Source organism: Xyrauchen texanus, unplaced genomic scaffold (genome assembly GCF_025860055.1).
Source record: "Xyrauchen texanus isolate HMW12.3.18 unplaced genomic scaffold, RBS_HiC_50CHRs HiC_scaffold_413, whole genome shotgun sequence".
Classification (NCBI taxonomy): Eukaryota; Metazoa; Chordata; class Actinopteri; order Cypriniformes; family Catostomidae; genus Xyrauchen; species Xyrauchen texanus.
In genome coordinates this window covers 16,121-30,101 of record NW_026266381.1, presented here as the reverse complement: position 1 = coordinate 30,101, position 13,981 = coordinate 16,121, and the positions used below count along the sequence as shown (strand labels likewise).

General features: G+C 37.1%; 1 long non-coding RNA gene across 2 annotated transcripts; it reads left to right on the top strand.

Annotated features, from left to right (window-relative positions):
• The first annotated feature begins 1,804 nt into the window (after positions 1-1,804).
• On the top strand, positions 1,805-13,953 carry LOC127642139 (uncharacterized). Of its 2 annotated transcripts, none has more exons than XR_007970294.1 (3): positions 1,805-1,872; positions 6,083-6,254; positions 13,650-13,953. It is a non-coding gene; the product is annotated as an uncharacterized LOC127642139 (long non-coding RNA). The 2 variants fall into 2 exon arrangements; XR_007970293.1 differs by lacking the exon at positions 1,805-1,872 and adding an exon at positions 4,555-4,622.
• The last annotated feature ends 28 nt before the right edge of the window (positions 13,954-13,981 follow it).

Here is a 13,981-nt window from a genome sequence, read left to right as displayed (position 1 = left end):
GCCGTTAGATATTCATCTGTCCACAGTTAGACAAACTGTCTATAAATGGAGATGATTTAGTACTATAGGTACTCTCACTAGAAGTGGCGTTAGATATTCATCTGTCCACAGTTAGACAAACTGTCTATAAATGGAGATGATTTAGTACTATAGGTACTCTCACTAGAAGTGGCCGTTAGATATTCATCTGTCCACAGTTAGACAAACTGTCTATAAATGGAGATGATTTAGTACTATAGGTACTCTCACTAGAAGTGGCCGTTAGATATTCATCTGTCCACAGTTGAGACAAACTGTCTATAAATGGAGATGATTTAGTACTATAGGTACTCTCACTAGAAGTGGCGTTAGATATTCATCTGTCCACAGTTAGACAAACTGTCTATAAATGGAGATGATTTAGTACTATAGGTACTCTCTACTAGAAGTGGCCGTTAGATATTCATCTGTCCACAGTTAGACAAACTGTCTATAAATGGAGATGATTTAGTACTATAGGTACTCTCACTAGAAGTGGCCGTTAGATATTCATCTGTCCACAGTTAGACAAACTGTCTATAAATGGAGATGATTTAGTACTATAGGTACTCTCTACTAGAAGTGGCCGTTAGATATTCATCTGTCCACAGTTAGACAAACTGTCTATAAATGGAGATGATTTAGTACTATAGGTACTCTCTCTAGAAGTGGCGTTAGATATTCATCTGTCCACAGTTAGACAAACTGTCTATAAATGGAGATGATTTAGTACTATAGGTACTCTCACTAGAAGTGGCCGTTAGATATTCATCTGTCCACAGTTAGACAAACTGTCTATAAATGGAGATGATTTAGTACTATAGGTACTCTCTCTAGAAGTGGCGTTAGATATTCATCTGTCCACAGTTAGACAAACTGTCTATAAATGGAGATGATTTAGTACTATAGGTACTCTCTACTAGAAGTGGCCGTTAGATATTCATCTGTCCACAGTTAGACAAACTGTCTATAAATGGAGATGATTTAGTACTATAGGTACTCTCACTAGAAGTGGCCGTTAGATATTCATCTGTCCACAGTTAGACAAACTGTCTATAAATGGAGATGATTTAGTACTATAGGTACTCTCACTAGAAGTGGCCGTTAGATATTCATCTGTCCACAGTTAGACAAACTGTCTATAAATGGAGATGATTTAGTACTATAGGTACTCTCACTAGAAGTGGCCGTTAGATATTCATCTGTCCACAGTTAGACAAACTGTCTATAAATGGAGATGATTTAGTACTATAGGTACTCTCTCTAGAAGTGGCCGTTAGATATTCATCTGTCCACAGTTAGACAAACTGTCTATAAATGGAGATGATTTAGTACTATAGGTACTCTCTCTAGAAGTGGCCGTTAGATATTCATCTGTCCACAGTTAGACAAACTGTCTATAAATGGAGATGATTTAGTACTATAGGTACTCTCTCTAGAAGTGGCCGTTAGATATTCATCTGTCCACAGTTAGACAAACTGTCTATAAATGGAGATGATTTAGTACTATAGGTACTCTCACTAGAAGTGGCCGTTAGATATTCATCTGTCCACAGTTAGACAAACTGTCTATAAATGGAGATGATTTAGTACTATAGGTACTCTCTCTAGAAGTGGCCGTTAGATATTCATCTGTCCACAGTTAGACAAACTGTCTATAAATGGAGATGGTTTAGTACTATAGGTACTCTCCTAGAAGTGGCGTTAGATATTCATCTGTCCACAGTTAGACAAACTGTCTATAAATGGAGATGATTTAGTACTATAGGTACTCTCTCTAGAAGTGGCCGTTAGATATTCATCCGTCCACAGTTAGACAAACTGTCTATAAATGGAGATGATTTAGTACTATAGGTACTCTCACTAGAAGTGGCCGTTAGATATTCATCTGTCCACAGTTAGACAAACTGTCTATAAACGGAGATGATGTAGTACTATAGGTACTCTCACTAGAAGTGGCCGTTAGATATTCATCTGTTCACAGTTAGACAAACTGTCTATAAATGGAGATGATATAGTACTATAGGTACTCTCTCTAGAAGTGGCCGTTAGATATTCATCTGTTCACAGTTAGACAAACTGTCTACACATGGAGATGGTTTAGTAGTATAGGTTCTCTCACTAGAAGTGGCCATTAGATATTCATCTGTCCACAGTTAGACAAACTGTCTATAAATGGAGATGGTTTAGTACTATAGGTACTCTCTCTAGAAGTGGCCGTTAGATATTCATCTGTCCACAGTTAGACAAACTGTCTATAAATGGAGATGATTTAGTACTATAGGTACTCTCTCTAGAAGTGGCCGTTAGATATTCATCTGTCCACAGTGAGACAAACTGTCTATAAATGGAGATGGTTTAGTACTATAGGTACTCTCACTAGAAGTGGCCGTTAGATATTCATCCTTCCACAGTTAGACAAACTGTCTATAAATGGAGATTATTTTGTACTATAGGTACTCTCACTAGAAGTGGCCGTTAGATATTCATCCTGTCCACAGTTAGACAAACTGTCTATAAATGGAGATGATTTAGTACTATAGGTACTCTCACTAGAAGTGGCCGTTAGATATTCATCTGTCCACAGTTAGACAAACTGTCTATAAATGGAGATGATTTAGTACTATAGGTACTCTCTCTAGAAGTGGCAGTTAGATATTCATCTGTCCACAGTTAGACAAACTGTCTATAAATGGAGATGATTTAGTACTATAGGTACTCTCTCTAGAAGTGGCGTTAGATATTCATCTGTTCACAGTTAGACAAACTGTCTATAAATGGAGATGATTTAGTACTATAGGTACTCTCTACTAGAAGTGGCAGTTAGATATTCATCTGTCCACAGTTAGACAAACTGTCTATAAATGGAGATGATTTAGTACTATAGGTACTCTCACTAGAAGTGGCCGTTAGATATTCATCTGTCCACAGTTAGACAAACTGTCTATAAATGGAGATGATTTAGTACTATAGGTACTCTCACTAGAAGTGGCGTTAGATATTCATCTGTCCACAGTTAGACAAACTGTCTATAAATGGAGATGATTTAGTACTATAGGTACTCTCTCTAGAAGTGGCCGTTAGATATTCATCTGTCCACAGTTAGACAAACTGTCTATAAATGGAGATGATTTAGTACTATAGGTACTCTCACTAGAAGTGGCAGTTAGATATTCATCTGTCCACAGTTAGACAAACTGTCTATAAATGGAGATGATTTAGTACTATAGGTACTCTCTCTAGAAGTGGCGTTAGATATTCATCTGTCCACAGTTAGACAAACTGTCTATAAATGGAGATGATTTAGTACTATAGGTACTCTCACTAGAAGTGGCCGTTAGATATTCATCTGTCCACAGTTAGACAAACTGTCTATAAATGGAGATGATTTAGTACTATAGGTACTCTCACTAGAAGTGGCCGTTAGATATTCATCTGTCCACAGTTAGACAAACTGTCTATAAATGGAGATGATTTAGTACTATAGGTACTCTCACTAGAAGTGGCCGTTAGATATTCATCTGTCCACAGTTAGACAAACTGTCTATAAATGGAGATGATTTAGTACTATAGGTACTCTCACTAGAAGTGGCCGTTAGATATTCATCTGTCCACAGTTAGACAAACTGTCTATAAATGGAGATGATTTAGTACTATAGGTACTCTCACTAGAAGTGGCGTTAGATATTCATCTGTCCACAGTTAGACAAACTGTCTATAAATGGAGATGATTTAGTACTATAGGTACTCTCACTAGAAGTGGCCGTTAGATATTCATCTGTCCACAGTTAGACAAACTGTCTATAAATGGAGATGATTTAGTACTATAGGTACTCTCACTAGAAGTGGCCGTTAGATATTCATCTGTCCACAGTTAGACAAACTGTCTATAAATGGAGATGATTTAGTACTATAGGTACTCTCACTAGAAGTGGCCGTTAGATATTCATCTGTCCACAGTTAGACAAACTGTCTATAAATGGAGATGATTTAGTACTATAGGTACTCTCACTAGAAGTGGCCGTTAGATATTCATCTGTCCACAGTTAGACAAACTGTCTATAAATGGAGATGATTTAGTACTATAGGTACTCTCACTAGAAGTGGCCGTTAGATATTCATCTGTCCACAGTTAGACAAACTGTCTATAAATGGAGATGATTTAGTACTATAGGTACTCTCTCTAGAAGTGGCCGTTAGATATTCATCTGTCCACAGTTAGACAAACTGTCTATAAATGGAGATGATTTAGTACTATAGGTACTCTCACTAGAAGTGGCCGTTAGATATTCATCTGTCCACAGTTAGACAAACTGTCTATAAATGGAGATGATTTAGTACTATAGGTACTCTCTCTAGAAGTGGCCGTTAGATATTCATCTGTCCACAGTTAGACAAACTGTCTATAAATGGAGATGATTTAGTACTATAGGTACTCTCTCTAGAAGTGGCCGTTAGATATTCATCTGTTCACAGTTAGACAAACTGTCTATAAATGGAGATGATTTAGTACTATAGGTACTCTCACTAGAAGTGGCCGTTAGATATTCATCCGTCCACAGTTAGACAAACTGTCTATAAATGGAGATGATTTAGTACTATAGGTACTCTCTCTAGAAGTGGCCGTTAGATATTCATCTGTCCACAGTTAGACAAACTGTCTATAAATGGAGATGATTTAGTACTATAGGTACTCTCTCTAGAAGTGGCCGTTAGATATTCATCTGTCCACAGTTAGACAAACTGTCTATAAATGGAGATGATTTAGTACTATAGGTACTCTCTCTAGAAGTGGCCGTTAGATATTCATCTGTTCACAGTTAGACAAACTGTCTATAAATGGAGATGATATAGTACTATAGGTACTCTCTCTAGAAGTGGCCGTTAGATATTCATCTGTTCACAGTTAGACAAACTGTCTATACATGGAGATGGTTTAGTAGTATAGGTTCTCTCACTAGAAGTGGCCGTTAGATATTCATCTGTCCACAGTTAGACAAACTGTCTATAAATGGAGATGATTTAGTACTATAGGTACTCTCTCTAGAAGTGGCCGTTAGATATTAATCTGTCCACAGTTAGACAAACTGTCTATAAATGGAGATGATTTAGTACTATAGGTACTCTCTCTAGAAGTGGCCGTTAGATATTCATCTGTCCACAGTTAGACAAACTGTCTATAAATGGAGATGATTTAGTACTATAGGAACTCTCTCTAGAAGTCGCCGTTAGATATTCATCTGTCCACAGTTAGACAAACTGTCTATAAATGAAGATGATTTAGTACTATAAGTACTCTCACTAGAAGTGGCCGTTAGATATTCATCTATCCACAGTTAGACAAACTGTCTATAAATGGAGATGATTTAGTACTATATGTACTCTCACTAGAAGTGGCCGTTAGATATTGATCTGTCCACAGTGAGACAAACTGTCTATAAATGGAGATGATTTAGTACTATAGGTACTCACTAGAAGTGGCCGTTAGATATTCATCTATCCACAGTTAGACAAACTGTCTATAAATGGAGATGATTTTGTACTATATGTACTCTCACTAGAAGTGGCCGTTAGATATTCATCTATCCACAGTTAGACAAACTGTCTATAAATGGAGATGATTTAGTACTATAGGTACTCTCTCTAGAAGTGGCCGTTAGATATTCATCTGTCCACAGTGAGACAAACTGTCTATAAATGGAGATGGTTTAGTACTATAGGTACTCTCACTAGAAGTGGCCGTTAGATATTCATCTGTCCACAGTTAGACAAACTGTCTATAAATGGAGATGATTTAGTACTATAGGTACTCTCACTAGAAGTGGCCGTTAGATATTCATCTGTCCACAGTTAGACAAACTGTCTATAAATGGAGATGATTTAGTACTATAGGTACTCTCACTAGAAGTGGCTGTTAGATATTCATCTGTCCACAGTTAGACAAACTGTCTATAAATGGAGATGATTTAGTACTATAGGTACTCTCACTAGAAGTGGCCGTTAGATATTCATCTGTCCACAGTTAGACAAACTGTCTATAAATGGAGATGATTTAGTACTATAGGTACTCTCACTAGAAGTGGCCGTTAGATATTCATCTGTCCACAGTGAGACAAACTGTCTATAAATGGAGATGATTTAGTACTATAGGTACTCTCACTAGAAGTGGCCGTTAGATATTCATCTGTCCACAGTTAGACAAACTGTCTATAAATGGAGATGATTTAGTACTATAGGTACTCTCACTAGAAGTGGCCGTTAGATATTCATCTGTCCACAGTTAGACAAACTGTCTATAAATGGAGATGATTTAGTACTATAGGTACTCTCACTAGAAGTGGCGTTAGATATTCATCTGTCCACAGTTAGACAAACTGTCTATAAATGGAGATGATTTAGTACTATAGGTACTCTCTCTAGAAGTGGCCGTTAGATATTCATCTGTCCACAGTTAGACAAACTGTCTATAAATGGAGATGATTTAGTACTATAGGTACTCTCACTAGAAGTGGCCGTTAGATATTCATCTGTCCACAGTTAGACAAACTGTCTATAAATGGAGATGATTTAGTACTATAGGTACTCTCTCTAGAAGTGGCCGTTAGATATTCATCTGTCCACAGTTAGACAAACTGTCTATAAATGGAGATGATTTAGTACTATAGGTACTCTCACTAGAAGTGGCCGTTAGATATTCATCTGTCCACAGTTAGACAAACTGTCTATAAATGGAGATGATTTAGTACTATAGGTACTCTCACTAGAAGTGGCGTTAGATATTCATCTGTCCACAGTTAGACAAACTGTCTATAAATGGAGATGATGTAGTACTATAGGTACTCTCACTAGAAGTGGCCGTTAGATATTCATCTGTCCACAGTTAGACAAGCTGTCTATAAGCTGGAGATGATTTAGTACTATAGGTACTCTCACTAGAAGTGGCCGTTAGATATTCATCTGTCCACAGTTAGACAAACTGTCTATAAATGGAGATGATTTAGTACTATAGGTACTCTCACTAGAAGTGGCCGTTAGATATTCATCTGTCCACAGTTAGACAAGCTGTCTATAAATGGAGATGATTTAGTACTATAGCTACTCTCTCTAGAAGTGGCCGTTAGATATTCATCTGTCCACAGTTAGACAAACTGTCTATAAATGGAGATGATTTAGTACTATAGGAACTCTCTCTAGAAGTGGCCGTTAGATATTCATCTGTTCACAGTTAGACAAACTGTCTATAAATGGAGATGATATAGTACTATAGGTACTCTCTCTAGAAGTGGCCGTTAGATATTCATCTGTTCACAGTTAGACAAACTGTCTATACATGGAGATGGTTTAGTAGTATAGGTTCTCTCACTAGAATTGGCCGTTAGATATTCATCTGTCCACAGTTAGACAAACTGTCTATAAATGGAGATGGTTTAGTACTATAGGTACTCTTCTCTAGAAGTGGCCGTTAGATATTCATCTGTCCACAGTTAGACAAACTGTCTATAAATGGAGATGATTTAGTACTATAGGTACTCTCTCAAGTGGCGTTGAGATATTCATCTGTCCACAGTTAGACAAACTGTCTATAAATGGAGATGATATAGTACTATAGGTACTCTCTACTAGAAGTGGCCGTTAGATATTCATCTGTCCACAGTTAGACAAACTGTCTATAAATGGAGATGATATAGTACTATAGGTACTCTCTCTAGAAGTGGCCGTTAGATATTCATCTGTTCACAGTTAGACAAACTGTCTATAAATGGAGATGATTTAGTACTATAGGTATCTCTCACTAGAAGTGGCCATTAGATATTCATCTGTCCACAGTTAGACAAACTGTCTATAAATGGAGATGGTTTAGTACTATAGGTACTCTCTCTAGAAGTGGCCGTTAGATATTCATCTGTCCACAGTTAGACAAGCTGTCTATAAATGGAGATGATTTAGTACTATAGGTACTCTCTCTAGAAGTGGCGTTAGATATTCATCTGTCCACAGTTAGACAAACTGTCTATAAATGGAGATGATTTAGTACTATAGGTACTCTCTCTAGAAGTGGCCGTTAGATATTCATCTGTCCACAGTGAGACAAACTGTCTATAAATGGAGATGGTTTAGTACTATAGGTACTCTCACTAGAAGTGGCCGTTAGATATTCATCTGTCCACAGTTGTACAAACTGTCTATAAATGAAGATGATTTAGTACTATATGTACTCTCACTAGAAGTGGCCGTTAGATATTGATCTGTCCACAGTTACACAAACTGTCTATAAATGGAGATGGTTTAGTACTATAGGTACTCTCACTAGAAGTGGCTGTTAGATATTCATCTGTCCACAGTTAGACAAACTGTCTATAAATGGAGATGGTTTAGTACTATAGGTACTCTCTCTAGAAGTGTCCGTTAGATATTCATCTGTCCACAGTTAGACAAACTGTCTATAAATGGAGATGATTTAGTACTATAGGTACTCTCACTAGAAGTTAGCCGTTAGATATTCATCTGTCCACAGTTAGACAAACTGTCTATAAATGGAGATGATTTAGTACTATAGGTACTCTCACTAGAAGTGACCGTTAGATATTGATCTATCCACAGTGAGACAAACTGTCTATAAATGGAGATGATTTTGTACTATATGTACTCTCACTAGAAGTGGCCGTTAGATATTCATCTGTCCACAGTGAGACAAACTGTCTATAAATGAAGATGATTTAGTACTATAAGTACTCTCACTAGAAGTGGCCGTTAGATATTGATCTGTCCACAGTTAGACAAACTGTCTATAAATGGAGATGATTTAGTACTATAGGTACTCACTAGAAGTGACCGTTAGATATTGATCTATCCACAGTGAGACAAACTTGTCTATAAATGGAGATGATTTATGTACTATATGTGTGCACTCTCACTAGAAATTGGCCGTTAGATATTCATCTGTCCACAGTGAGACAAACTGTCTATAAATGGAGATGATTTAGTACTATAGGTACTCTCTCTAGAAGTGGCCGTTAGATATTCATCTGTTCACAGTTAGACAAACTGTCTACACATGGAGATGGTTTAGTAGTATAGGTTCTCTCACTAGAAGTGGCCATTAGATATTCATCTGTCCACAGTTAGACAAACTGTCTATAAATGGAGATGGTTTAGTACTATAGGTACTCTCTCTAGAAGTGGCCGTTAGATATTCATCTGTCCACAGTTAGACAAACTGTCTATAAATGGAGATGATTTAGTACTATAGGTACTCTCTCTAGAAGTGGCCGTTAGATATTCATCTGTCCACAGTGAGACAAACTGTCTATAAATGGAGATGGTTTAGTACTATAGGTACTCTCACTAGAAGTGGCCGTTAGATATTCATCTGTCCACAGTTGTACAAACTGTCTATAAATGAAGATGATTTAGTACTATATGTACTCTCACTAGAAGTGGCCGTTAGATATTGATCTGTCCACAGTTACACAAACTGTCTATAAATGGAGATGGTTTAGTACTATAGGTACTCTCACTAGAAGTGGCCGTTAGATATTCATCTGTCCACAGTTAGACAAACTGTCTATAAATGGAGATGGTTTAGTACTATAGGTATTTCTCTCTAGAAGTGGCGTTAGATATTCATCTGTCCACAGTTAGACAAACTGTCTATAAATGGAGATGATTTAGTACTATGGAACTCTCTCTAGAAGTAGCAGTTAGATATTCATCTGTCCACAGTTAGACAAACTGTCTATAAATGAAGATGATTTAGTACTATAGGTACTCTCACTAGAAGTGGCCGTTAGATATTCATCTGTCACAGTTAGCCAAACTGTCTATAAATGGAGATGATTTAGTACTATATGTACTCTCTACTAGAAGTGGCCGTTAGATATTGATCTGTCCACAGTTAGACAAACTGTCTATAAATGGAGATGATTTAGTACTATAGGTACTCACTAGAAGTGACCGTTAGATATTGATCTATCCACAGTTAGACAAGCTGTCTATAAACGGAGATGGTTTAGTACTATAGGTACTCTCTCTAGAAGTGGCCGTTAGATATTCATCTGTCCACAGTTAGACAAACTGTCTATAAATGGAGATGATTTAGTACTATAGGTACTCTCTCTAGAAGTGGCCGTTAGATATTCATCTGTCCACAGTTAGACAAACTGTCTATAAACGGAGATGATGTAGTAATATAGGTACTCTCACTAGAAGTGGCCGTTAGATATTCATCTGTCCACAGTTGAGACAAACTGTCTATAAGTAGATATGATATAGTACTATAGAGTACTCTCTCTAGAAGTGGCCGTTAGATATTCATCTGTTCACAGTTAGACAAGCTGTCTATAAATGGAGATGATATAGTACTATAGGTACTCTCTCTAGCAAGTGGCGTTAGATATTCATCTGTTCACAGTTAGACAAGCTGTCTACAAATGGAGATGGTTTAGTACTATAGGTTCTCTCACTAGAAATTGGCCATTAGATATTCATCTGTCACAGTTAGACAAACTGTCTATAAATGGAGATGATTTAGTACTATAGGTACTCTCTCTAGAAGTGGCGTTAGATATTCATCTGTCCACAGTTAGACAAACTGTCTATAAATGGAGATGATTTAGTACTATAGGTACTCTCTCTAGAAGTGGCCGTTAGATATTCATCTGTCCACAGTTGAGACAAACTGTCTATAAATGGAGATGATTTAGTACTATAGGTACTCTCACTAGAAGTGGCCGTTAGATATTCATCTGTCCACAGTTAGACAAACTGTCTATAAATGGAGATGATTTAGTACTATATGTACTCTCACTAGAAGTGGCGTTAGATATTCATCTGTCCACAGTTAGACAAACTGTCTATAAATGGAATGATTTAGTACTATAGGTACTCTCACTAGAAGTGGCCGTTAGATATTCATCTGTCACAGTTAGACAAACTGTCTATAAATGGAGATGATTTAGTACTATAGGTACTCTCTCTAGAAGTGGCCGTTAGATATTCATCTGTCCACAGTTAGACAAACTGTCTATAAATGGAGATGATTTAGTACTATAGGTACTCTCTCTAGAAGTGGCGTTAGATATTCATCTGTCACAGTTAGACAAACTGTCTATAAATGGAGATGATTTAGTACTATAGGTACTCTCTCTAGAAGTGGCCGTTAGATATTCATCTGTCCACAGTTAGACAAACTGTCTATAAATGGAGATGATTTAGTACTATAGGTACTCTCACTAGAAGTGGCCGTTAGATATTCATCTGTCCACAGTTAGACAAACTGTCTATAAATGGAGATGATTTAGTACTATAGGTACTCTCACTAGAAGTGGCCGTTAGATATTCATCTGTCACAGTTAGACAAACTGTCTATAAATGGAGATGATTTAGTACTATAGGTACTCTCTCTAGAAGTAGCCGTTAGATATTCATCTGTCCACAGTTAGACAAACTGTCTATAAATGGAGATGATTTAGTACTATAGGTACTCTCTCTAGAAGTGGCCGTTAGATATTCATCTGTCCACAGTTAGACAAACCGTCTATAAATGGAGATGATTTAGTACTATAGGTACTCTCTCTAGAAGTGGCCGTTAGATATTCATCTGTCCACAGTTAGACAAGCCGTCTATAAATGGAGATGATGTAGTACTATAGGTACTCTCACTAGAAGTGGCCGTTAGATATTCATCTGTCCACAGTTAGACAAGCTGTCTATAAACGGAGATGATTTAGTACTATAGGTACTCTCACTAGAAGTGGCGTTAGATATTCATCTGTCACAGTTAGACAAACTAGATCTATAAATGGAGATGATGTAGTACTATAGGTACTCTCACTAGAAGTGGCCGTTAGATATTCATCTGTCCACAGTTAGACAAGCTGTCTATAAACGGAGATGATTTAGTACTATAGGTACTCTCACTAGAAGTGGCCGTTAGATATTCATCTGTCCACAGTTAGACAAACCGTCTATAAATGGAGATGATGTAGTACTATAGGTACTCTCACTAGAAGTGGCCGTTAGATATTCATCTGTCCACAGTTAGACAAGCTGTCTATAAATGGAGATGATTTAGTACTATAGCTACTCTCTATAGAAGTGGCCGTTAGATATTCATCTGTCCACAGTTAGACAAACTGTCTATAAATGGAGATGATTTAGTACTATAGGAACTCTCTCTAGAAGTGGCCGTTAGATATTCATCTGTTCACAGTTAGACAAACTGTCTATAAATGGAGATGATATAGTACTATAGGTACTCTCTCTAGAAGTGGCCGTTAGATATTCATCTGTTCACAGTTAGACAAACTGTCTATACATGGAGATGGTTTAGTAGTATAGGTTCTCTCACTAGAATTGGGCATTAGATATTCATCTGTCCACAGTTAGACAAACTGTCTATAAATGGAGATGGTTTAGTACTATAGGTACTCTCTCTAGAAGTGGCCGTTAGATATTCATCTGTCCACAGTTAGACAAACTGTCTATAAATGGAGATGATTTAGTACTATAGGTACTCTCTCTAGAAGTGGCCGTTAGATATTCATCTGTCCACAGTTAGACAAACTGTCTATAAACGGAGATGATGTAGTACTATAGGTACTCTCACTAGAAGTGGCCGTTAGATATTCATCTGTCCACAGTTAGACAAACTGTCTATAAATGGATATGATATAGTACTATAGGTACTCTCTCTAGAAGTGGCCGTTAGATATTCATCTGTTCACAGTTAGACAAACTGTCTATAAATGGAGATGATATAGTACTATAGGTACTCTCTCTAGAAGTGGCCGTTAGATATTCATCTGTTCACAGTTAGACAAACTGTCTACACATGGAGATGGTTTAGTAGTATAGGTTCTCTCACTAGAAGTGGCCATTAGATATTCATCTGTCACAGTTAGACAAACTGTCTATAAATGGAGATGGTTTAGTACTATAGGTACTCTCTCTAGAAGTGGCCGTTAGATATTCATCTGTCACAGTTAGACAAACTGTCTATAAATGGAGATGATTTAGTACTATAGGTACTCCTCCTAGAAGTGGCCAGTTAGATATTCATCTGTCCACAGTTGAGACAAACTGTCTATAAATGGAGATGATTTAGTACTGTAGGTACTCTCTACTAGAAGTGGCCGTTAGATATTCATCTGTCCACAGTTAGTACAAACTGTCTATAAATGAAGATGATTTAGTACTATAGGTACTCTCACTAGAAGTGGCCAAGTTAGATATTCATCTGTCCACAGTTAGACAAACTGTCTATAAATGGAGATGATTTAGTACTATAGGTACTCTCACTAGAAGTGGCTGTTAGATATTCATCTGTCCACAGTTAGACAAACTGTCTATAAATGGAGATGGTTTAGTACTATAGGTACTCTCACTAGAAGTGTCCGTTAGATATTCATCTGTCACAGTTAGACAAACTGTCTATAAATGGAGATGATTTAGTACTATAGGTACTCTCACTAGAAGTGGCGTTAGATATTCATCTGTCCACAGTTAGACAAACTGTCTATAAATGAAGATGATTTAGTACTATAAGTACTCTCACTAGAAGTGGCCGTTAGATATTCATCTGTCCACAGTTAGACAAACTGTCTATAAATGGAGATGATTTAGTACTATAGGTACTCACTAGAAGTGGCCGTTAGATATTCATCTGTCCACAGTGAGACAAACTGTCTATAAATGGAGATGATTTAGTACTATAGGTACTCTCACTAGAAGTGGCCGTTAGATATTCATCTGTCCACAGTTAGACAAACTGTCTATAAATGGAGATGATTTAGTACTATAGGTACTCTCACTAGAAGTGGCCGTTAGATATTCATCTGTCCACAGTTAGACAAACTGTCTATAAATGGAGATGATTTAGTACTATAGGTACTCTCACTAGAAGTGGCCGTTAGATATTCATCTGTCCACAGTGAGACAAACTGTCTATAAATGGAGATGATTT